The 25,465-nt window shown below is 37.9% G+C and overlaps 1 protein-coding gene across 1 annotated transcript in view; it reads left to right on the forward strand.

The window, feature by feature from the left end:
- Window positions 1–2,539: 2,539 nt before the first annotated feature.
- Window positions 2,540–25,465, forward strand: part of Sema3a (semaphorin 3A) — a 454,628-nt gene continuing 431,702 nt past the window's right edge. Inside the window, exon 1 of the mRNA XM_040728504.1 lies at window positions 2,540–2,742. The gene's annotated coding sequence lies outside the window, so the exon portion shown is untranslated. The remainder of the gene's footprint in view (window positions 2,743–25,465) is intronic.

Below are 25,465 nucleotides of genomic sequence, written 5' to 3' on the forward strand. Positions count from 1 at the left end.
GTGTTTCTGTAACTTTAACATCAACTTCTATATGTAATGTTCTGACATAAAAATTCACACATGCACATATGCTTAGATATTCACAGAGATACTCTCTAAAATAGCCAGCCTCTTTGCCTATTATGAGAACTATACACAAACTGTTTGTCATCCATTTATGAAACTTTAGATTACATTACCTCTGTGGATTACATTGAAGTCACAACAAATTTTCTTCTTGAGTTCAGTTATCTTTTATATGTCACTTTTGGTTGTTTCCTTATTCACATTTCACTATACCTTGTATTTTTCTTCAATTATCTTTAAATGTTTATTTTAAGTTTTTTTAAACACATTCATCTTATTGTGTTTTGCATGTAATGATAAGGGGGATAATTTCCTAACTGGTTATTAAAAACTTTAAGAATAGTAAAATCAAGCATTAAGTCATATATTCTACTAAAATGCATTAAATAACAGAAGATTGAAGTAGTAAGTTCAAGACATTTTATCTAACCAAATTTTTTATTAAATGTCAGTCTCATCACTAAAATAACTTTTCATTGAAGTGTATGTAATTCTGCTAATAAATAAAATAAACTGTTGTGAAAAAATAAACCACCTCTGTACAAGTAAATTCTGAGAAAGATAAGAGATCCACTGACATTGAATCAAACGCCCTCTTTCTATTGTTTTTATGGTGTTTGTAGTAGTGGTACTGGTGGTAGTGTTGTGTTGGTGGTGGTATTGGTGGTGTTGACAGTGTTGTTGCTGGTGATTGTGGTGGTGGTGGTAGTGTTTTTGGTGGTATTAATGTTGGTGGTGATGATGGTGTTGGTGATAATGATGGTGGTGTTGGTGTTGCTGGTAGTGGTATTGGTGGTGGTGATGCTTTTTGAGATATTTATAGTTAAGACTGACCTATAAATTGATATATAGACCAAGGTGGCCAAAAACTGGCAGTAAGTCTCCTGTCTCAGTTTTCATAGTGCTAAGATTATAGTCAGAAGCTACTACCCCTGCTTAGATCAAACAGACTTAACTTTTTATACCCATTTGTCTTTATATTAGCCTGATGAAAACCAAACAGGACTAATAAAGAGATATCAGTTTCAATAACTTTAGGGATAAGAAAGCATTTCAATAAATAATTTGTTGAGATATTTTCTTATAGTTAAAATAAATATATTATACTTAGACAATTCTTAACTTTAGATATCCTTAATTCTCTATGGATTCCTATCACCAGACTTAATTGTATTTCAATGACATGGTCATACATATAAAACTAGAATAATGGCTGTCCAGTGGTATAAAAGATTTGTTTTTCAAATTTCCTTGTAAAAAATTAATAATAACCTTTCCAGTTTATACAGTCTAAAAATTTAATCTACATAGAAACTGGCCTGAGAATTTAAGACAGACTGAATGAAGTCCTGCTTTCAACCATAAGAGATGTGTCACTTTGAGTCACAAGCTCTCAAGGATGCTTTCCCTGTGTGTGTTTTAAAAATAGGTTTATAGTATAACTGACCTCAGGATGTCCTAGCAGGACTCAAAGGAGATGATACACAGAATGTCTCATATATCAATTATCATCACCATCATTACCATTAGGACTAGTTGTTACAAACCACTTAAATAAGAACGTAGCTCTCAACAACAGAGGGCAATAGATGAAATGGGTCTGATGTTTAAATGTAAATCGTTCTCCTTCTGATAATGTAATGCATTTTGTTGTCAAAAAGAATGACATAGAAAGGTTTGAAGTTTCCATGGGTTAAGTTACCTGCTATAATGAGGAGTATGCAGAAATACTTACAATAGATACATTTTTCCCCAAAACAGTTGACTTCAGCCACATTAAGAAAAAATGCTCAATTGCAGAGTGTCAATCTTCCTGACAGTGTAAATCTCCTTAAGGCAATTTAATTCAGATTAAAAAGATAACCTTGGCTTTTGGAGCCAGAATAAGGGATCTGTTTCAAATCTGTCACGTTAGCACTATCAATAACCCACTATGACCCATGATTGAGTAGTTTTAATTAAGTTCTCTTAGGATATTTAGGGAGGGATATTAATCCTTCGTTAACAGGAAAAATGAATATTGCACATATCTCTATAACTTTTGAAGTTTGAACATCCTTCCTTTTTTTCTTTAAATCAAATTTATCGTTTTCCTTGCTAAAGAGCAATTCCAGTTGGGGAACTCCAGCTCCCAGGGGTTTTAACGCTACCCCACTATAAAACAGAGGCCTGCTGTTTTAATCACGCCTCTCTCTCTCTCAATGTTGTTTGCGCCCTGGTACAGCCCATCTGCCTTGAATCTAGGGCTCCACTGGGGCTGCACACATCTGCCAGCCAGACTACCTTCGTACACAATTACTCAATCCACCGTAAGGCTCTTTAATAAGAAACAAGTGTGACAACGGCAAGCCTCTTTTTTCCCCCTTTCTCTCTCTCCTCCTCCCTCTTAAACCACAGAGTCAAATAGCCCTAATAGAGATGAAGCTTGATAGATCCGCCCAGGTGTAGGTGAAATGGTAGAGCCTCGGGGGTAATAGATGCTGTGTTCGCTCGCTGAAGTTTAGTGCTCTGTCCTGACTGGCTCTCCAGCGGCACTGAGACCGGCTGCTCCTTGCCTAGTTGCAAAGTCAACATGCTTCTTGCTGCTCACGTTTGTGCCTAATCCAGAGGGCAACCTGGAGCTAGGTAGAAGCTCAGATCAGCCCTCCAGCTCAAGGACAAAGGACCGCAGATGCAGTAAGTGGAAATTTTACCTTTTCTTCTTTTACTTGGAATTAATTAAGGGTGTTCACTCTTAGAGAATCCTCTAAAGACCGAGCAAAAATGAACCAGCAAAAGAAGCCTGTGTTCTTAACCCTGTGGGTTTCCCCAGGCGTCATTTCACGCAGTGTCCCAGCTCGTTTTGCAGTGTCTCCGGTACTGCCACCAAAGCTTAAATACTCCACAAGTGACTTCTCATTCAGAAGGACTGTGGAGTACATTGTGGTGCTAATAACAACGCTAATTCGATCCTGTAGCCTGGCATGGTAACTGATATTTCTGGGTGAAATATCCTTTATTACTGTCAAAAATGTTGGTGACAAGTGCACTGTCACAGTTCTCAGAAGACAGAAGAAAGTCTTTATGATGCCATACCCTACTTGAAAACGGATTTCAACTTTCATTCCTGACCATAGTATTACATCCTTTATAAGTCAATATACGGAATTTTCCTGTAGTTTTTGCATAACAAATTCTTTTTTGAGCTCTGACTCTTACTAAAGGAATTATGCTGAAAACTAAAAAGTGGCATTAGACTGTAGCTGCAATGACAATGATAATGCAATTTTAAAAGAAACTAAAATCAAAGGTCATTTGTTTAATAGTCTAGGAAGAGATATTGAAAACAGATGTAGGAAATCTCAACTGTGACTTTTTGCTCTTTCATGCTTGGTTTAAAGCAGCCTCCACATTGCGTTTACTTTGCATTTACAACTTGGATTCACCACTAAACTATGTTTGAACTCCAAGTTCAGATGGGATCTAAGTCAAGCCATGTTCCTTGAGCCTTGCTCTGAATTTTACTTGACTACAGGGAATCTTTTTACTATTACACTATATATCTCGATTGTGTTAACAAGCTCACTGTGGTGGACTTTCAGGTGGAATGTCAGCCAATGTAAAAGAATGTGTTTGCTATTCAAATGTGTGACATTTTGTATAGGAAATAAACATAAAACACATGTCCCTATGAAGATTCAAGTTATAATAATTAATCCTTCAAAGACTGCCAAACATGATTAAATTATAAAAGAATGCATTAAAAACTGTCACTATATCATTTCAATTTACAGTTTAACCTTTTATGTATTTGGAGATGTTGTCTGGAAACTATTGTCATCTCATAAAACAATGTGTATGTTGTATATCGTATATAAGAAAACACAGACAATATGCTATTGGATTTTCTTAGATAATTCCCATTGGCCAATGTTTTGCTTTTGTTTTTTGACTATTATAGATGGACCTCATTGAAAATGATGATTTAAAAACCATGACGGTAGAGTCTTGATGGCTCCTTTGTGTATTTTCAGAAATGATTTAGCCCTGGATAAAGTTGCTGGTATGAGAGGTTTAATTAATTACGTTTTGTTAAAAATATTTCTTTAAGAATTGCATTTGACATTATAGATGGTGGAGTAAATGCAGTTTAAAAGTCATTCTTCATGGAATACTTTAACCAGCAATTGTTGGCATTGAATAGCGGTCAATGTCTACCCCCTACAGGGAGAGAGTCTAATTTCACTATGCTTTCCTCAGTATATGAATGCTACAGAGTACAGTTCACACATATGAATGCCGTAACTGTGTCAGTGATTCCAACAAGTGCCCCTTAATGAAAAGGTCAGCGCCATGATTAATAGGAAGCCTGTTTCAAAGGCTGCACCTCACTTCAGCACTGCATTTAGGTTTGTGTCTTCATGATTTATTCATTTGCCTTTCAAAGTATAATAAAAATTGAGTGGTCCATTTTGCACATTTTTAGCACGCTTTGATTGTTATTTCAATATTATAACAACATATCAGTTAGTGTATTTGGTTTAGGCAAGGAAAAAAAATCAAGTGGAAAAGCCTATCAAGTCAGTAATTGAGACTATGTGGATGCTGAATGAAAATTTCAGTCTTTATTTAAATAGGTAGATGACACATCCCTTGCTAGAGTTTCAGCTAATTTAATCAACCTTTAAGAGGCCATCCGGGGAAAGGTGGCATGAGGGAGGACAGGTTTGGTATTTAAGCTCATTATGATTAAATGCTAGCTATGTGTAGTAATACAAACACATAATTTTTCACACAGAAGTACATTTCATTGAAGAATAATGTTGAGTGGAGTTAAACAGAATAATTTTAACTCTACTGATAATCTCAAGGAAGCAGTTACTGAAAATGTATAATAACGACTTTGTTGTAATTTTCCCAAATATGAGCTATGTTGAAAAACATCAAATTCTTCTTTTCGACTGATATTTATTGATGAAATTTAAGCCATTTATAAATCAATTTGGTCCTTAAATATGAAATCCTACATTTTTATTTCATATATATTTTTAACCCTGTGGTTTTATTCCTACATGTTTTCAGACATAAATAGTTTGCAATGTAATTAAGTAATTAAATAATACAAACAATATAATTTATATGCAAATATCTAAAGTTTTAGAGAAAAGCCTTTTGCTCTATTTATTTTTCAAAATCATAAATTATATCCAGTTACTTATCCCTTAAAACTTTTTCTCTCTAAACCTAAATCAACATATAATTTCATAATAACACTGTATTTACTTATGATCAAGGAATTCAGATAGTGGATGTGGATTGTGGGGACAATACACAAAGGAAGCTCATAATGGTCACTCAAAGGAAAGAAAATATAAATAAGTTGCGGGCAGTGGTCACAGAGAGTCCTAGGTGTATTACCTATTACCAATGTACACAGCTTCCTGCTCTGAATTAGACACTTGGCACTATAGACAGGTGTCAGTGAATACTAGTAACTGTGCATCTACAGTGTATAAGCACCAGACTTGACACTTTGTATCCAGTCATTATAGCCCAACAACGTATGCAATGTTCCCATTTCCATTTATAAATGTAAATGGAATGAGAGAAATTGTCTTGTTGTCCATGGCCTGTAAACTGTGGAATTCTGCATTCAGATTTGCCTTGTGTCAAACCCCTCAATTTGCTTCCACTGAGGCCTATTCTGTAATAAGTACCCCCCCCAGAGCAAAGTTGAGTTTATTATTATCTCTTCCAATATTGCAACTACATAAAATTTGGAAGAGATAATAATGAAAGTTGTTTCTCAGATAATCATAATTGAATGCCAAGCAATGAGTATGATTTTACCCTGTTGCATCATCAGTGGGCACTTAGACTCCATGCTACTTCTCAAACTTTTATTATATACAAAGACAAAGTTATAATTGTATCTCAGATATCAGAAGAAAAGATAATTATTCCATAATTTCTCAGTGTCTAGATATACATTCTTGTCTGTCTGGAGTTTGAGGAATTTGTCTCTTCAATTATTCCTAGCCAGGCTAGAGGATCTGTCAATAGGGAGACTAGTCACAATAGCAGGTCATGCATAGTCATCAAATGTATTTCCACCTCCAGGACTGAAGAAAATGAGTTGAAGGTCACCATCAATGATTTTTCAGGCCCTGGATACTCATAAGTGCTAGAATTCCAAGTAGATATTACATTTATTTGTCAAAACTGTTTTTCCCCAATATATGCTGACTAATATGGACTTTTTTTAAAGGATGGAAATGAAATATTCAAGATAGAAATCTCTTGTACTTTATAATTTTAAGATTATGAATCTATGTATTTTCTCTGAGATCAAAACAAAATAATCCTATCCAAAGAGTTCTGTCTTGTTTACATCAGTTCATATGATCATACCTCTTAAATTAGGACATTGTTTACTTTATACACATAAGATATATTAGTGATGGAGGAAATGAACATAAGGAACTTGATTCAAAATTGAAGCAAATCTAACCCCTTTTCTCTACAACACGGAAGCACTGTAAAGGCTCCTTTAGCTTTCACATTTGCTTTGGTGTGATGAGAGTTACTTGATGAATATTTTAAAATATGATTGGCATGTAAGACAGTCTAGACTATTCTCAGATGTTTAACAAAGTGAAAAGAAAGTGATTTTTGCAAGTTAGTCTCAAGGTACTGGAAGAATGAATGCACACTGGTGACATCTGAAAGCTGGGGATACTTTAAGGATTGGTGATTATCTTAAAACGGTGGTCAAGATTTTCTCTATCACTATTCTTTAAAAGATAAATGGATTTACTCCATGAAGCTAATCTTTTTCTCATGAATCCCTTTGGCTTTCTAGTAAGTACTATATGCTTATTTGTAGGAGTCTCTCGTTTTCTCTCCTCTTCCTTTCTCTTCTATTCTTGTCACCTCCTTTCCCCCTCCCCTTTGCTTCTCCTCTCTCTTCCCCTTTCTCTCCCTTCTCCTCCCCTTCTCTCTTGTCCTCTCTCCTCTCCCTTCTCTCTCTTCTCCTCTCTCCTCCTTCTCTTCCTTCTCCCCCTTTTCTCTCTTTTCCTCTCTCCTCCCCTTCTCTCTCTTCTCCTCTCCCTTCTCTCTCTTTTCCTCTCTCCTCCTGCTTATCTCCCTTCTCCTCCCCTTCTCTGTGTTCTCTTCTCCCCTTCTCTCTTTCTTCTCCTCTTTCCTCCCATTCTCTCTCTTCTCCTTTCTCCCCCTTCTCTTCCTTCTCCCCTTCTCCTCTCTCCTCCACTTCTCTCTCTTTTCCTCTCTCCTCCCCTTCTGTCTCTTCCTCCTATCCTCCCTTTCTTCTGTTTCTTCTCTACTCTGCCTCTTTCCTCATTTTTGGTTCTCCCTTACCAGCACCATCCCCTCTTCTTCCTGCCCCTGACCTTTCCTCGTTGGGGTCTTCTCTGTCTCCTCTCTCCTTCTACCTTCTCTTCTCCCATGTTCTCTATCTCTCTCTCCTATTTTCCTCTCGTCTGCTCTCTTCTGTCTTTTCCCTCTGCCTCCTTTCTCCTTTCTCCATTTTTTTTAGCTTCTCAGTCCACTCCCTTTTTCCTAACACCACATCCCAGTCATCCTTCCACATTAGCGATGATTTTTCTATTAATTCCTTCTTTCTCATGTTTCAGAAAAATAGTGGGACCAGTACCTTGTAGACACTGGCTGGTGGACAGGTCCTCTGTCCTGGTATGGGGACTTCTCTTGTCTCTGCCCACTTCCATGGTTTTATACATCACAGAGGCCAAAACACTAACCACAGCAATCAGGTCAACTTATCCCGCACCCTTTACATGGTGGAGACCAAACCCTGTTCCCATCTACAAAACTCCTACCCAGAACTATAATCAACATCTAAAGCTTATATTTTAAGCCTGTTTCATATTAAATATTTCTTAAACTTTTAAATTATATTAAGGAGCTAATTGTCATGACTATGTATTCAGAATAGATGTTTCAGATGTACCTTGTAAGTCAGAATTCAGAAAAACATCTATTAGCAATAAGCTTCTATTTTATTATTAATCTTAAAAACTTTATCTTTGGAAGGATAGGACAGGGAAATTATTAGATTCTATTGCATTTCTGTCAAAAATCTGAGACTGTGACCTTATTTGTGGTGGTATGTACTAATACACTTGAAATTCACATTAGCCAATAGTTTTTCTGTAAAATGGTGCTTTCAGTCATGTGGTAATCTGTTTTCCTCATATAAGTCAAATGCTACTAATTATACACTTAGGTTTGAATATCTAGTTATACTTTACTGAATTATCAAATTAAGATTCTGTGGAACAGTGAGCATGAAATCAAAACATTGTCCATTGCTGGAAAACTACAACCTTTCTTTCAGGATAAAAAGAATATATGCATGGCATATGATCATATCAAAAAGATTTTGAGCTGTAGAGAATTTTGGAATTTGGACTTTAAAAGAGAGATAATAATGCAAGGCTCTTGCAAGACTTATAATGGGTTTTACATGTAGTATATGATTAAATAGTTGGCATAATTTATGCTGTAGTACATAAAACATAATAGTGTTTTCTCCTGTGGCTCAAAATTTGTTTTAAGGATATTTACTCAGAAAATCTTACTTGAGCTCAGATTCTTTTCAAAGCATAATAAGTTTGCATGAATAACACTGTCTTTGACTAAAGCAATACTTCACAAATATTTTCCCACTTTAGAAGCTTGTATATGATTCATAGTTGGTTGATAGTTATTTGTTGATGACTTTCTTCTCTGCTCCAGTATTGAAAAAATTTCAAAACAAACCAAATTTAATACAATACCCATTTTTTTTACATCCTATAAGTGAGTTCCCAGAAGTGAAGAATTAAACTGGTCTCGACATAACACCCACTCACAGCCAACATTAGCACAAGGTAAAGAAGAAGAAATTTGTTACTACAGCAGAATATTTCTTAACAGTCACATAAAATATTGTCTTATATGTCTTTGCTCTCAACTATCCCATAAAATAGTTCAGTAAGATTTATGTTTTACTGCTTAAATTATGAGGAAAGTATATTGCTTCACAAGTATAACTAGTTTCTTTAAACAGCATGAAATTTTGACTGATATGACCTTAAGTGCAAACAGTTCCTTTTTTGGATAAGATAATATACATGGATGAATATAGAAGACAAACATTATTTTTATAACTGAGCCTTTAGTAGGGACACAGTATCCAATTTTTTTCTCATTAGCTAGCAAGGATGGATGTTTCATTTTGGATTTATTGATTATTTTTTTACACATAGAAGTAAAATTTTATTGTCTCATAATACAAAAACTAGCATATTTTCACATTTAATATATGTGGGTATAGTTATGCATGTAACTCATTTTCTTTTATTTTAATCATCTTTTTTTAACTTTTTACACATGTCACCCTCAGTTCCCTCTCCCTCCCCCCTTCCCCCCCGACCTCCCTATCCTCCCAATCCCCACCCCCACTCCATCCCCCCTCTGCTCCCCAGAGAAGGCAAGGGCTTCCATGAAGGATTTTCAGAGTCTGTCACATCATCCCAGGAAGGGTCTAGGTTCTTCCTCTTGTATCCAAGCTGAGAGAGCATCCCTCCACGTGGTATGGATTCCCAGGTTTTATTGATTTTTAAGAACACTTGTATTTCCATGGAATTTTGAATAATATTAAACATGTTAGAGTATTTCCAAAGGACTAATCTAATATTGAGAGCAATAAACCTGTACAGACCTGTCAAGGTGTTCACATGCTACACCTATTGTGAGAGGAACTTTTTATTATAGTTCTTTAGTTCACTTGGAATAGAGAGATTGGAGACCTGAACTTTTATGTTACATCACAAACTTAAACAATGAGCTGTGCTTGTTTTACACTGTCATGGCAAAATGCCTGCGAATCTCAAAGGAGGAAAGATTCATTCCAAGTACAGTTTCAGAGCTTTCTCCCTAGATTTAGTTGTCCCGTTGTTGAGGACTTGTGTGGATCCCCATGGCAGGGAACGCACAGGGAAGAAAAGCTTGCCGCCTGTCACAGCCTGAGGAACAGAGAAAGAGAGCAATGGATCCACATGTAATAAGGTCTTTGACTGGCATATGCCAGTGATCTTCTTCTGTCAGTTAGACCCTTTTCTTAGAGTCGATTTGGCACTGAATTTCTCAGTGGGTTAATCCACTGATGAAGGGAGAGTCCTCCCAATCCTATTGGTATATCACCCGAGGACCACACTGAGTACAAGGCAGTCAACAAATGAGCCTAAAGATAAAGCTTCTCTTCTGCATGGTCCCACAGTCATTTGGACCCAATAACTACAAAGAGGCTTATATTAATTATAAACTGTTTGGCCAATGACTCAGGTTTCTTATTGGCTATTTTTCCCTTTTTTTGGTTTTTCGAGACAGGGTTTCTCTGTATTGTTTTGGAGGCTCTCCTGGAACTCGCTCTGTAGATCAGAATGGCCTCAAACTCACAGAGATCTGCCTGCCACTGCCTCCCGAGTGCTGGGATTAAAGGCATGTGCCACCAACGCCCGGCTTTTCCCTTAATTATTAACCATTTCTATTAAACTATGTATTGCCATGAGGCTTTGGCTTACCTATGTTCCTCCAATAATGTTACTCCTTCGGAGACTACATGGCGTTTCTCAGGCAGCTCCTTGATGCCTTCCTTTCCCCAGCATTCTCCTAGTCTGGTAGCCCCACCCACCTGCCTACTGGCCAATCAGCATTTATTCATCAACCAATAAGAGAAACATGTATTCACAGTGTACAGAAAGATATCCCCCATCATGAGCCGCTGAGAGATGTTTCATGTTTAAACCACAACAGAAGCATACCCAATTTATGTATGTGTGCAACCTGACTTGAAAGTGTTGGTAAGGTTTTTGAATGTTGTACTTATATAATGCAATGCTGTTTACTTTTGATGTATGGAAGTGAGCAAGGAACAATAGGGATGCGTTTTTAAACTTCTCCGTTCATCAATATTTCTTTTGCATATCCAGAATAGTGACTTTGAATATCAAAATATTTTTATTTCAGTTAAAATACTATGGCAGATTTTAATATTGTTTGGTTTTATCTTATTTTATTTTATATTTTTGTCATCTTCTACAAATTATGATATGTAGCTAGTTCATGCCAACCTCATGATCCTCTTACCTCACCTACAAAGTGATGGTGTCTTAATGTTTCTATTACTATTTCTATACCTCTTGTTGTTTTTCTTCCTTGGGGTTTATGTAAGTTAGAAACAAGCTTGCTTCACATGTCAATCCCAGCTCTCTCTCTCTCCCTCCCCTCCTTCCCTGCCCCTCCCACTAGGTCCCTCAACCCCCAACCCAATCCCCACTCCGATCCCCAGGGAGGATGAGGCCCTCCCTGGAGGATCGCCAGAGTCTGTCATTTCATCTAGGGCAGGGCCTAGGCCCTCCCCCAAGAGACCAGGCTGGGAGAGCATCCCTCATTGTGGGATGGGCAGCCAAAGCCCATTTGCATGCCAGGGATAAATACTACCCAAGGTCCCATAGACCTCCTCATTGACACCCACATTCAGGGGGTCTGGATCAGTCCCATGCTCTTTACCCAGCCATCATTTGTATCATTTTTATTAGTCTTTTTTTCATTTATCTTACATACCAACCACAGTTTCCCCTCTCTCCACTCTTCCCATTTGGCCCTCTGAACTCCTGTGTATGGCCCACAATCCACTCCTCCATTCAGAAAGAGGCAGGCCTCCTGTGGGAGTCAACAAAGCATGTTGTATCAGCTTGAGACAGGACCAAGCTCCTCCTCCTGAATCAAGGCTGGACAAGTCATTCCTGCAAAGGGGAATAGGTTGTAAAATCCGGGTTCATGAGTCAGGGACAGGTCTTTATTCAACTGCTAGGGACACCATACACAGACCAAGGCATACAATTGTCATCCAGATGCAGAGGGCCTACATTGGTCTCATGCAGGCTTGCTAGCTGTGGGTCCAGAGTCAGTGAGTTCCCATTAGTTCAGGTCAGTTGTCTCTGTGGGTTTCCCTGTCATGATCTTGACCCCCATTGTTCATGCAATCCCTCCTCCTTCTGGTCAACTGGACTCCTGGAGCTGGACCCAGTGTTTGACTGTGGATTTCTGTATTTGCTTCCATCAGTTAATAGATAAAGGCTCTCTGTGGACAATTAGGGTAGTCACCAATTTGATTACAGGAGAAGGCCAGTTCAGTTACCCTCTGTACTATTGCTAGGTGTCTCTACACTATTTCTGGGGTCATCCTTCTGAATTCCTGGGAGTTTCCTTGGCACCAGTTTTCTTCGTAATGCCAAAATGGTCCTCTGTATCAAAATATCTCTTTAATTACTGTACCTCCTGCCCCCAACTCCACCAACCCAATCTCTCATGTTCATACCTTCCCATTCTTTTCCCTCCATACTCTGCCTGCAGTTTACCTAGGAGATCTCATCTTTTTTCCTCTTTGTTACCTAGCTTCTCTGGGGCTGTGGATTGTAGCATGGTTATCCTTTGCTTTACATCTAATAACTATTAATGATTCAGTAAGTACCATGTTTGTCTTTCTGGGTCTGGGTTACCTCACTCTGGATGATTTTTTTTCTAGTCCCTGCATTTGCCTGCAAATTTCATTATGTCATTGGGTTTTTTTCCAGCTGAGTAATACTTCATTGTATACCTGTACCACATTTTCTTTTCTTCCTTTTATTTAAAGAATTTTCTCATTTCCTTTTTTAGGATCTCTATCATCTTCATGAAGTTGTTTTTAAGGTCGTTCTCTTCTGCTCCATCTGTGTTGGGATGTTCAGGTCTTTCTGGTGTACAGTCCCTAGACTCTGGTTGCATCATATTGGCTTTTCTGCTGTTGAATGTGTTCTTAGATTGCCTTCTTCCCATCCCTTCTTCCAGTGTGTCCAGGTGGGGTCTCTTCCTTTCTTGGTGGGTATGAGTCCAAGGTTCTCCTCCAGTGGATGCAAGCAGGTCCACTACTCTGATGGGTTTCACAATGGGCGCAGGTAGGTCTGAGGCACTCCCTCTCCTGGTGGGTAGGAGCTGGATTAGCACAGCGCTTTCAGCAGCCTCAAGGTTGCTTGTTGAGCCAGGTGCAGGAGATCTCAGAGTGAGCAAGCAGAAGGAAGTTAGCCCAAGGTGGGAGCCATAGCTCACCTCTGCCCTGAGTGGGGGTGGGTGTAGACCAGCACTCTCAGCAGGCTCCTGGTTGCCTGACCCTCTGGGGGTGAGTTTGTACCACATTTTCTTTATCCATTCTTTGATTTAGGTTCATTTAGACTGTTTCCAGGTTCTGGATATTACAAATATTTCTGCTATAAACATAGTTGGGCAAGTGTTCATGTGGTATGATTGAGTAACCTTTGGATATATACCCAAGATTGGTGTAGCTGGGTCTTAAGGGGGATTAATTCCCAATTTCCTGAGAAACTGCCACGTTACTTCCAAAGTGACTATACAAGTTTGCACTCCCACCACCAGTGGAGGAGTGTTCTTATTCCAACATAGGCTGTCACTATTGTTTTTGATCTTAGCTATTCTGACAGGTGAAAGATGGTATCTCAGAGTTGTTCTGATTGGGTTTCCCTGATAGCTAAGGATGTTGAACAGTTCTCAGCCATTTGAGATTCTTTTTGAGAATTATGTTTAAATCTGTATCCCACTTTTAATTGGATTATTTGGTTTAGTTTCTTGAGTTCTTTTTATGTTTTGGAGATCAGCCCTCTGTCAGATGTGAGATAGGTGAAGATCTTTTCCCAGTCTGTAGGCTGCCATTTTGCCTTATTGACAGTATTCTTTGCACAGCAACTCTTAAAAAAGAAAACATTTAATTAGAGCTGGCCAACAGTTCAGAGGTTTAGTCTATTATTGTTGTGGTGGCAAACATGGTAGTACATAGGTAGACATGGTGCTGGAGAGGTAGCTTGTAAATAGAAGTTTCTGTCCCGCCCTGTTCTTCAGCCATTCAGTCAGAAATAAACACACAGAGGCTTGTATTAATAGCAAACGGTTTGGCCAATGGCTCGGGCTTCTTATTGGCTATCTCTCACTTAATTATTAACTCATTTTTATTTATCTGTGTTTCTCCTCATCGTCTTGACTTTATTCACAACATACAGAAGAGCCACATTCCCTATCATCAGCTGAAAGTTCCACCTCTAGATCCCCATAAAGCATGAAGAGAGTAACAAAGGGATTAATTTAAGCATCTGAAACCCCAAAACCCACCCTAAGTGACACACTTCTTCCAACAAGGCTATATCTACTAATAGTGCCACTCCCTATGATCCTGTGGGGACCATTTTCATTCATACTGGCACAGGATGATTTACAGGCGTTAGCAACTAACACACACACAGTTCCTTAAAGTCATATCACAAGTTTTAATAGGAAGAATCTATTCATCAAAGCATTGGTTGCTCAGATTACCTAGTCTTTCAGTGGTTTTGCACACTTATGTTTATCATTGTTATTCTCTGGTGCTATAGGGACACTGGGTTTGTGTATCATTTAATGTGTAAACTTAAGAAATACTACATAATAAGGCATCATATGGCACATCATATGGAGTTCAGAATTCTAGGTCAAATAGGGGATGTTGAGAATAATATTATTAATACTTTCAAAATATTGTTTTGGGAATCATGATCATTCTTTTATATTATTACAAAATGCACATGATTGTATTAGTGTGCTTTTGGTGGTGACCTGAAAAACCAAACTCACAAACCCTAGAATAAAACCTTTTCTAGTGATATGAAAATGTTTTATAACAATTTCTAAGTTTCCCAAAAGTTGCCAGTTAATGAGGTTTACCATTTATCTACTTTTTCTTTAAAAAGTATTTGCTCGGAGAGTAATGGCACAAAGGAAAAGCAGAGGCCAGCAGCAGGCCATGGCCAGGCTCTGTGCTTTGGTTCCTTCTGCTCAGGCATAAGCAGAAGATTCTGTGAAGATAGAGAACTCTTTAGATACAAAGCTCATCCCTTCTACCTCTCTACAACTTATTTTACAGGAGTTTGGCTCAGCTGATTTCTGTTTCATGGCTGGGGAACCAGCATTGAACCAAACCAAGTCTCCTGAATGTGGGTGTCAGTTAGGAGACCTTGGAAGACTATGGGACCTCTGACAGTGGAACCAGTATTTATCTCTAGTGCACATATGGATTTTGTGAGCCTCTTCCCTATGGAGGGATACTCTCTCAGCCTAGACACACAGGGGCCCCAAATGATATGACAGACTTTGATGATCCCCATGGAAGGCATCACCCTCCCTGGGGAGTGGGTGGGGTGTGGGATGGGGGCTGGCAGGGGCCATGGGAGGATAAGAGGGAGAGGGAACTGGGATTGATATGTGAAATAAGATTGTTTCTAAACTAAATAAAAATATACAAAAGAGAAAAATGCATTTCTTATACTTTAAATGGATAAGTTGCTTTAAACTATTAAAGGCAATTTTTATTCTGTCAGCGTACAGTCGCATAATGAAATGGAGACAGTACAGTGTAATTAGCTGAAAAGAGTGAACTTAATTTATCTTGATATTTGTGTGATAAGAGAAAAAGCATATAAAATCATCTCAAACATTATTTAAAGAAAAAGAAGAATTTATTATAATTGCTTTACATTCTTATTTTTCTACCAAAGCTATAAATCCCTAGAAAAATTTTCAGAGGTGTGTGAAACTTCCACTCACTCTTTTGTCTCTGATAGCCTGCTTTATTTAACAGATACTGAATTTCAGCCTCAGTAGTGGTTTACCATCTTAGCTCAGACAAATAACACACTTAAGGCATTATAAACCTTATTTCTTTTGCAAAATCTCTTCACCCTACTCTATAAGAGGTTTGTGATAATGTTTATCTTTAAACGAATTTGATCCCAACCTGAGAGGCACAGGTCATTAATAATGGAAACACATTCAAAAGAAGTGAGAATAAGGAGTTCTTGAGAGCTTGGTAGTTCCAAGAAGATTTAGGTGGTTATGAGTATGTCCTCAGTGACTGACCCACACTTTTGTGTACCTTATCTCCCAGAAGTGTAAAGAGCAAAGCCGTATAAGGAACTTAACTTTCCCTTAGCAAATACAAAATGCTGTGAAATCTTCTTTAGATATCTCACCTCTCTACACATCTGTCTCAGTCCAGGGGCAATTTCCCTCCACTTTTATTCTCTGATCTTTTTGGTGTTTGTTTGTTTTTTCTGTCTTTTTGGTTCTGCCAACATTGATCTCCTGCCATTAACAGGGAACCCACTCAAAAAGTTTCATGCTCCTAAGTGCATTTATTATTCATCTTGTTTCTCTCTTTTCCATTAATTTCATTTTCTAAAGCTTACTCTTTTGGCACAATAGTCACTGCTAGTACTGAAAGGGAAGCCAGTTAGACACAACACAATATGCAGAAAAGCACTGTTTGATGGAACATCATTTAATAAATGGATTTCTAACAGTTTGGGGGGATTTAGATTTAAGTAAGAAGATTCCTTTGTTTCAGAAGATTTTGATTATTAGTAATATTTTAATTCGTTTACATTAAATTGTTCTTAGGGATGTGATTCAAGTTCAGAACTGGATGCCACTGAATTCTATTCCAGGCACACACAGGTCCAGTAAGGAACTACTCCTTCCTGCCAAGTGCTCTGTACCCCCCTAAAAGTCCCTGGTAATTTTTGCTGCCTATTCCAAAATAGCTTCATCTCCTTTACACTCTAAAGATTTCAAATATAAATATTCTGGTCAGGTGATTCTTTTTTTATTTTTAGATTGACACAAATTAAGGTCATCTGGAAAGAGGAATTCAAAATTGAGAAAATGTAAAGTAGATCATTCCTCTAAGATGTTACTTCTTTCCCAGAAGTCGCAAGTTGCCTGTAGTAGTCCATTGTCTAAGGGTGGGGTGTTTGGGAGGAGGAAAATTAACCTCTCCCAGGGATGAGGCACCATATTGATTGTCCAATATAGTGTGGTCAGCCTGTAACAATACATACACACACAAATAACAAAAACTAATTTGGCAGGTTGTACGTATGGTTTTGCGCACACATACGTACCAATAATAATCAAAGAAAAAAGGTGATCAACTTGGGAAGAGGGTGATATTTGAGGGCAGAAGTGAGGATATTGGGAGGAGTACAGGCAGGAAAGAGTACAAAGTATAAGAAAGGGTAATAATTTTGGAATTTAATAAACATAAGTTTAAAAAAAAGGCAACAACAAAGAAAATATTTCCATAAGCTTGGCCTGTAAGGCACTTTTTGATTGGTAATTGATGTTGGAGGTCCTACATCACTCTTGGCTGTACTATCCTTATGCAGCAAGTCCTGGAAAGTATAAGACAGGTAGTTGGTCTAGAACCTGGAGAGCAAACTGGTACGCATGGTTTCTCCATAGTGTGTGCATCAGTTCACACCTTCTGGTTACTGCCTTGAGTTCCTTCCTACCGTCTCTATTTGGTGCACTGTAAATTAAAGGGTTAAGTAAAACCCTTCCTCCCCACATTGATTTTTGTCATTATGCTTGTCACTGCAATGGAAAACAAACTGGGACCATGAGCAACAGAGTAACCTTAGTGAGTGAAAATGTGTATCCAGCAGAATCCTACAATTCATTTAAAACAGTGTACTTTGCTGATCAGAGCTTCTCCTTTGCACGTGTTCCCTGCATCCCATCACCCCCAAGTCCTCAGACCCAGTATGCGATCCTTTTGAAATTGTTCAGAAAGTCAGGGAGAGGGAAAAAAATGAGAGGCACACAAAGCTCCCTGGCTGGATATGAAACGCTTCCACCTATGAAGAGCTTGTTCCCAGTGGCTTTTGCTGAGATGAGCATTTGTCTTGCTTTAGCAAATCCAATCTATATAATTCGTCATGTGGTCAGGTGGGGACCAGGGAGTGGTTTGCCTTGGGTTACTGCTGGGTGCCCAAGTCTTTTGACTAGTCTAAACCTTGAAACTTTGCCTAGTCTCAGAGCATTTCCGTTGACTTCAAAGTTACCAACTAATTGAGTTTTTCTTTAGCTGCCTGAATTATTGTTGTCATGACTTTCAATTCATCATGAGCCTTTTTTTGTTTGAAAGGGGGCATTGTGTCCTCCTACTGAGTGTCTTGTTTATTAGTATTATTGTTCAATTGCTATAGAAGTAACACAGAACAACATATATTAAAGTGTCATCCATGATTCACGTTCATTCTATTTAAGATTGTATACATTTTTAAAAGAATGAAATACAGCGCGTTGGAAAGCATTTATTCTAAGGTTTATTTAAATATCCCTCTCACTCCATGAAATCCAGTGTGAGATTATCTGTGCATGCTCTGGGTTTAATAACGTGTCATACCTGTGTTAATAGAGTCCTGGTCCTGATGTATTCCATACTTACTTCCAATCCCAATTAGATGCTCATCTTTCTGAGGACAGACAAAGTCATTTCTACCTCTCTTTGCGTGTCACAGCCATGACTAAGCAGGTGTTCAATAAATGTTTTCTGATTGAAAATTGACATTTGTACCCTATGAAATCAAGTTGAAGGGTTTCTAATTTGAGTGCCTATCTTCCATTTGCTGCTTAGTTGACTTTTAGCTGCAACTGATTGATAGACATAAGAAGTTTTTTTTTTGTGAATTGGCAGCTATGTAAATACAGCACTTAACCTTAAGCACTCAGCCATTAACCTTAATCACTGTCCATTAACCTTAAAGTACCCCAGGTTTCTCCTCTTACAATACCCCAAAACAGACCCCACTGAAAGTGTTTTTCTTTTTTTTAACATTCTCTGCAGTAGAATGATTTTTATTGTTCTGAAAGTGGATATAAAAGGGGCATTTCATGCAGAACATTTGAGTTCATTTCATTTTGTAGCTACTAATTAATTTTCCATATGTCCAAAGAGAGATAAGAAGTAGAAAAATTATTTGAGGAGTATGCTAAGAAGTGTTTGACTATAGAGCAAATAGAGAGTTCTTTTAATCACCAATTTATTCATGAGGTTATTAATCACAAGAGAATCTTAAAGCCCACAGATTCATGAAACATAAAATACATTTTCCTATAACTAGTGCTAAAAATCATGTTTAACATTAATTCTAGGCATAACAATGCTAGTTACTTTAAGGATAGTCTATCTGAAATAATTTCTGTTGAATGTTAATTTATAAAAGAGAAAGGATAAATGAAATTTTCTTTAGGCATGGTACTTTAGATTTGTTCTTATGAGCATTCTTGTCTTGTAACCAAAATTATTGAACTAATATTAAATCATTTTCATAATCCTTTAAAATCCACATTATCTATTTTCTCTATATCTGTTTTACAAAAGCCATAAAGTAATTGTCATCGAAATAGAAAAGTGTTCGTACTTAATATATTCAACTGTATTGTGCATTTATTCCATACCATAGATTGTTTTTGCGAAAGTCTACATTTACTGCCAGTGATGCAGTAGAATAGCATTACTAAGTTACAAAAGTTTTTTCTGTAATTTTATATGCAATTATATTTCATGACCTCAGTCTTTGAGGTGAAAACAGTAAGTCAGTGAAGTTCCCATTGTATTCTGAATATAATAGATCTTAGGGTGAGGTGGGAGGGTGGTTGCGATGGAGGAGGGAGAGAGAACGCCTTGCTGTATTCAGGAAAGAAACTCAATACTAATGGACTGATTATTTTTAGATTTGCCAAAGTGCTCAGTTTGCTCCATGTTCCATGGGGAACTGACACTGGAAGGTGTGAGCAACTGCGGGCAGAGAAGGGTCTCTCTTGCAACTGATGTCAAGGTATATTTTATCAAATGTGAAATCTCCCTTAACAAACAAACTGGTGTAATGTGAGTACTTCAACCAGAAATATGTAACCTAAACACTGGATGACTTAGGTGTTCATTTGGAAATTTGTAGTTACCTACCTCAAGAGGAAAGGAAGACGGTGGCAATTGGAGGGTGGGAGTTGGCCTAAGAAGTGGCAAGCTCAATAGGTCCTTTGGGGCAAATAGCTTGTCAGTATTGACCATGTGCTTTGAGAATTGGTCAGTAACCAAATAACTTGCAGAAATTGGAAATTGCTGCCCTATCCTGTTTTTACTCCAGCATTTTTTTTTGGCCATTCATTCTTGTCATGCCCTTAGATATACATAGAATGTAAAATGATTTTTCTTTTTATTTATAAATTTCATATAATTAAACTTGGTGTATGTGAAACAATAGCCTAGATATATAAACATACATTGGATATTTTTTTACACGAAGTAATGATAAAAACATACAAGTTCAGAATGTGAGTAACAGGTGGAAATTAACCTCTGCTCACTTTTGTGTGATGCTTTCTCAACTATGCTTACTAGTTTATTGAAACTTAGTGAGGAACTAGATACTTTAGCAGAATTTTATGTCATTTCCATTGATGAAAACACACTAAAGAGCATTCTTAGTCATATTTACAGCTGTATGGTATATATTGTTCCATAATGATTTACTTGCATAGGGATATTGATAATTAGGTACGTTTTTTAAAATTACTAATGTTAATAGATGTTTTAATAGAGTTCAGTTTCTTATTCTTTATTTTATTTTAGAAACAATTGTATTTTACATATCAATTTCCCCATTCCCTCCCCTTCCCATCCTTCCATGCCCCCCACCAACTCCCCTAACCTACCCCCTACTCACTCCCCAAGGACAGTGAGGCATTCCACGAGGGCTCACAAAGTCTGTCACATCATTTGGGGGAGCCTCTCTTCTGTGTATCTGGGCTGCAATAGTATCCCTCCAGGGCGAACAGGCTCCCAAAGTCCATTTGTGCACTAAGGATAAGCACTGGCTCCACTGTTAGAGGCCCCATAGGGCTTGGTTTGATCCAGTGCTGGTTCCCCAGCTTTACCAATGGGGTATCTGTGCTCTCACTAGGTCAAGTAAACTGAAACCCACAGAAACAGTTGACGTCACCTAGAGTTTAGATTCTTAAAGGCTGATCATACTTACCTATTTGTTTTCCCTTCAGAGCCTGAGATAGTAATCATTATGCCCCTATCAGTGAGTCATAAAACTTGACATAATGATAGCATATTAAAAGCAAAGTAAATGGTTGATATTCTAGCCAGTGTCTTGCCTTGGGTTCTCACCTACAGTTATTAGTCTGGATAAATAAAATGTGTGTCTTTTTCTAGACCTGTGTTTCTCCCACTTATTATGTCATATTTTGAGTACTTATCATTATTCAATATTTATTAATTGGAAAATAGCCAAACCATATACCCATTGTTAACCACAAAATTTGTTTGTTTCTTTTAACTCAGTTACCTAGATGTCTAGAAAGTGTTAAACACTAAACTTAAAGAAATTCCTTTTGTCCCCTATATACAGATTCGCTTCTGTTTTTATAATATATATGACATAATATATTTATGTCATATATTTTAAAACATGATATTATGTAATTCAAATATAGGAACCACAAAGGAGAGAATATGCACATTATTAGTCTGGTTATCTTAATTTACTTCACATGATAATCTCCAGTTGAATCTATTTTCCTAAAAATTTTCCATTCTTTATTGCTCAAAAGTATTACATGCTGCATAAGTACCACATTTTTCTCTCCATTCCTCTGATGTTGGACATCTAGGATAATTCTACTGCTAAGTTATCCTGTATAGCACTACGATGAGCACTGATGTGGAATTGTCTTCATAATATGTTGGCTTAGGGTCCTTAGGCAAATACCTGGGTGTGTTATGGGTGAGGGAATGCTCAGGAGAGGGTAGTATAAGAAAGAATATGATCAACATGCTATATGAATGAAAACTTCTTGAAAAAAATAGAATTTGAATGATGTGTGTTTCTAGCAAATCTGTCTCTTTTTTGTACATTTTACCTCATGCATTTTATTTGATTCATGTAGAAAATAAATATAAAGATTACAAGAACAAACACACCCATAAATTTAATGTTTAAAAAGGCAGAGAACCATGGAGTTTAAGAGTATTGTGTAAGGAGAAGTGGGAAAGTTAGGCTAGCCCACTTTCATCCAGGAAGAGATCAGTTAGCATACCACACATAATCAAGGTTCTTTAAGGAAATCCATATCCTTGTCCTTGCCATAAATCAGTCAGCAAAATATTCCTTGGAACAAATCTCTTACAAAATAATTGGGAAAATAGACAAATACAGATACCTCAGATACCTTTCACTTTACAAAATCAACCATGGGTTTCAGGTGACCTGAATTTTCTTTCACACAAACTGTCCTTGAAGTTCGTTCTGATTTTATTTTATTTGTGAGTTAGGTTGATGTGTGTCAAGTGCAGCTCAATAAAGCCTATTCTGGCATCCGTATGACTGCTTTTCTCACTTGAGTTTTTCCTCAGATGTTAAGTTTAAAAAATGTAAGGAAATGATATGTTTCATATGAGTTTTTAAGCCATAGAACAGCAAGCCAACAAACTGCCACCACCCCAAACCCAATGACAAGAAACAGTGTAACCACTCACCACATTCGCACACACCCTCACACCAAATGGACAAACAGTACACAGGCAGACCTAAGAAAATAAAAACCACCAGCTACAAAAACAGACTGTATCATTTTGCTAATGTAGAGATTTTAGGTTGAGTGTGTGTACTTAGTGAAAGAAAAGAAGGAAGGGGGGAAAAGGACAAAGAAAAGGAAGGTTGGCAAGGAAAGAGGGGAAAGGAAAGGAAAGGAACAAAGTCTTTGTACCTTCACAGGATGTTAGAGGAACTGTACCCCCCATCCGCCCCAAGCACTCCTGAGACCCAGGACTCCTGGGGAAGGGGACAGAACTCTGGCGCCTCTAGTCCATCAGAGACTTTCAATAGGAAAAATGATGTGACAAATGTTTTGTTGTTGTTTTTCCCTCATCCTCTCAATTTCCTTTTGCGTTCTCATACCTGTAAAGATTTCTGTTTTTATTTTTAAGTTTTCTTTCATGTCTTAAAAACCACTAATATTTATTGAATCTGCCTGAGCCTCTGAAAGAGACTGACTATCTTAACCCAACATAAACATCGACTCCCCATGGTCCTTTGTACATTTTCTCTATCCTTGCTGGGGATGGCGTGTCATGTTCCCAGGGTGGAAGCATCATCACCTGCACTTGCAATCTCTGGGGACTTGCTGGTGAATAGTGGCTATTAATTAACATTTTACGATGTGCCTCTTACTCTTCAGAGGAAACACACTATATAAGTGCCAAACAGTAATAATTCACCTCTGTTCTCCCCTTTGGGTTCTGAGTTTATTCCCTCTCACCCTCCTGAGGGGGGGAAAGAGGTGGTGTTCTTATTATCCCTACCTAGAGGATAAAGCGTCATGTGTAAAAGCAGCTTCTAGGAAGAATGGCCGCAAATGTTGCTTTGAACTAAAGAAAAGAGCAGTCTTTGGCAGAGCTGGCTGGGGCAGAAATTCACCCATCTGAACTCCCTGCAACTTGAAAACAAAGCTGAGATGTGTCGTTCACAGCCCCCCCCTCCCCGCCCCCGCCTCAGTTCATAGGACTGTACCGATCCTCCCACAGTCAGAGAAAGAGCCTAGAGCCTGCACAGTGAGAAGAAGAACGTGTCTTGACTCACTGTTCTAGCATTGCTTTGTGAGGCTTTAGACTTGGGTTTTGTTCCTCATTAATACCATTTGCAATGTAAGTCCCATTTGATCATCTCTGTTTCCACGGAATACACTCTAAGGGATGGTTACTCTGTTAAGGGAAGTGGGGGATGCTATTTTATATCTCTATCCATGCTGGTTTGTAGTAATATATCATACTCAGAGACATCAGAAACAAGCTGTCCTGTTCCAAGGCCAAGAGATAAGCAGTGGGTGAGTCAAGGTACCCCTACTTTCTAATGGAGAGGAACACACAGAGCAGTGCAGGGGCCCAAGGCAACCCTGGTTTCCAGCAATACCCTGACCCGAGTTCATTTCAGACATCTGGTATGAAAAAAATTACACCCATGTTCATTTCTGCTCCATGTGGCAAGGTTAAGATTCACATTACCTACTTTTTCTCCCCACTAAAAATTTTACTCTTAGGGCCAATAATTTATAGCATTTTCACAATTGAAAGTTTTCTAATTATCATTTGAAATTTGTTTCATAACTCCTCACATCAAGACATTTATGCCCAATGGCTTCCTAAGAAATTAATCCATTTTATTATACTTTATTTGGAAGATAGACTTTTGATATCTCCCAACTCTTTTGTTCCTGTATATGATTTTGGCCATTATTAGTTATAATTATGGAATATAATAAAGTTGTTAAAGAGAAAAAAATTTACAGAATAGCAAGGAAGGAAACTGTTACTTCAAGTTTCACCTAGATTTGTACTCACGGAGCTTTATCTCTGATTTAATCCCAGTATCTCTGTGTATAAAACAGACATAATGGCTCATGGGAACCAAAGCTACAGGAAACGCTACAGAAGAGACAGTGACCTGTTCTGTTTCCAAGTCCAGCATAGCAGAGTCAGTGCACAATCCAATTTCTATGCTGTGCCTACTGTCCCTGTCACTGCCATTGTACATGGATAACGGTATGAAAATTGGCTGCTAATTTTACCATATGCCCCCATGGACAGAGAGTGGCTCCTCTTGAAGGCCAGTATTTTATTACACTTATGATTTAAAGCCTGTAATCGGAACACTCAGAAATGGTTTCCTGTTGTGCTGTCTTCATCAGCTTGAACATTCCGCTGGTAACAAGGTGGTGCAGTTGTCGTAGTAATGTCTAAAGGTGGGAGCTTAAAACCAAGTTTACCGTATATATAATATTTTGCACGTGAAAATGCGCATTTCTCAGAAAACTTTATTTAGCTCTATAGGCAATTCGATCTCAGGCAGTCAAAGGATATTGTCTGTGCGTGGGTGGGGGGTCAGATGACAGCTAATCTACAAAGACCAGCAAGTGTGCCAGAAGATATGCAGGGGCAATTCATCCGGGAAAGTGGAGCAAGAAGGCTCAGCATATGAGAAAAATGGAAACATTTGTATGCTTAGCTTAGTTTTTCAAATTAGGATTTGTTTTTAACATCTACATCTGTATCTCAACTTCTTGTCCCTAATCTACGTCTTGTGAAGGACTGTCTGTGATAGCATGGCACAATGGAGCAGGAAAACTCAAGCTTTGCCTGTAGTCCTGCTCCAATCTCAACTTTTTACTTAAAAAAAGGATATAGACCGGTTATCACACACACATACCCACCTGTTCCTTCTTTTCTATTGTGGCCATGTATTAAGTTTTATTCTGCATTGCACATTAAATTTGAGGTAAGTAATCCCAGAAGCTACTCTTCCTTGAGTTAGCCTTTTAAAACTCTATTAAATTAAATTTAGTCTGGTGACCATTGTCAGATCAGTTCAATTAATAATAATCCTGAGCATTAACCTAAGGTATTAAGGGG

This window comes from Mesocricetus auratus, unplaced genomic scaffold (assembly GCF_017639785.1).
Source record: "Mesocricetus auratus isolate SY011 unplaced genomic scaffold, BCM_Maur_2.0 Super-Scaffold_100019, whole genome shotgun sequence".
Classification (NCBI taxonomy): Eukaryota; Metazoa; Chordata; class Mammalia; order Rodentia; family Cricetidae; genus Mesocricetus; species Mesocricetus auratus.